The 1,244-nt window shown below is 47.4% G+C and overlaps 1 protein-coding gene across 5 annotated transcripts in view; it reads left to right on the forward strand.

The window, feature by feature from the left end:
• The window catches only part of FBXL12 (F-box and leucine-rich repeat protein 12), an 8,542-nt gene that overhangs the window by 1,704 nt on the left and 5,594 nt on the right, over nt 1-1,244 (forward strand). The gene's annotated exons all lie outside the window — the stretch shown is intronic.

Genomic DNA, 1,244 nt, shown 5'->3' on the forward strand with positions numbered 1-1,244 from the left:
CATCTGTAACTCCGTTTAATACAGTATTGCCTTTGAGGTTCTTTTTTTAAGGACAGTCTTGCTATGTTGCTCAGGATGGTCTCGAACTCCTGGACTCAAGTTGTCCTCCAACCTCAAGTCTTCTGGAGTGCTGGGGTTACAGGTGTGAGCCACAGCGCCTGGCCTGATATTATGAAACTTAGAGTATTCCTAGTTGTTGGTTTTGCGAGGAAAAGTTGATTCATCCATTGGTTTTGTGTGCATTTATGCTCTGCAGTTTATCTTTCTGTAATTTATTTTTTTGAGATGGATCTCACTCTGTCACCCAGGCTGGGGTGCAGTGGCTAAATGATAGCACACTGCAACCTCAACCTCTGGGGCTCCAGCGATCTTCCTGCCTCAGCCTCCTGAGAAGATTCATTAGAACATGTTTCTTTCTCTCTTGGTTCATGATATGGTTTGGCTGTGTCCCCAACCAAATCTCAACTTCTCAATTTCTAAGCAGCAAAGCATTCAAGAGGTGACTTGGGTACTGTTAAAAGTATTCAGTTTTATAAGGGAAGCAGAACTGAACAGTTTGGAAATTTGTAGCCTGAATATGTGATAGAAAAGAAAACCCCATTTTCTAGGGAGAAATTCAAGCTAGCTGTAGGAATTTACATAAGTAGCAAGGAGTCTAATGGACTATAGGGAAAATGTCTCCAGGCCATGTCAGAGACCTTCATGGCATCCCCTCCCATCTCAGGCCTGGAAGCCCAGGAGGGAAAAGTGGTTTCCTGGGCTGGGCCCAGGGTCCCTGTGCACCTTGGGACTTGGTGCCCTGTGTCCTAGCCGCTCCAGCTGTGGCTGAAAGGGGCCAATGTATAACTCAGGCGTGGCTTCAGAGGGTGGAAGCCCCAAGTCTTGGCAACTTCCACATGATCTTGAGCCTGCTGGTGCTGGTGCACAGAAGCCAAGAACTGAGGTTCGGGGCCGTGCACGGTGGCTCACGCCTATAATCCCAGCACTTTGGGATGCCAAGGCAGGCGGATCACTTGAGGTCAAGAGTTTGAGACCAGCCTGGCCAACATGGTGAAACTCCATCTCTACTAAACATACAACAAATGTGTGGTGGCACATGCTTGTAATCCCAGCTACTTGGGAGACTGAGGCAGGAGAATCGCTTGAACCCAGGAGGCAGAGGTTGCAGTGACTCGAGATTATGCCATTGCACTCCAGCCTGGGTAACAAGAGCAAAACTCCATCTCAAAAAAAAAAAAAAAAAA

Source organism: Colobus angolensis, unplaced genomic scaffold (genome assembly GCF_000951035.1).
Source record: "Colobus angolensis palliatus isolate OR3802 unplaced genomic scaffold, Cang.pa_1.0 Scaffold39, whole genome shotgun sequence".
NCBI classification, from domain to species: domain Eukaryota; kingdom Metazoa; phylum Chordata; class Mammalia; order Primates; family Cercopithecidae; genus Colobus; species Colobus angolensis.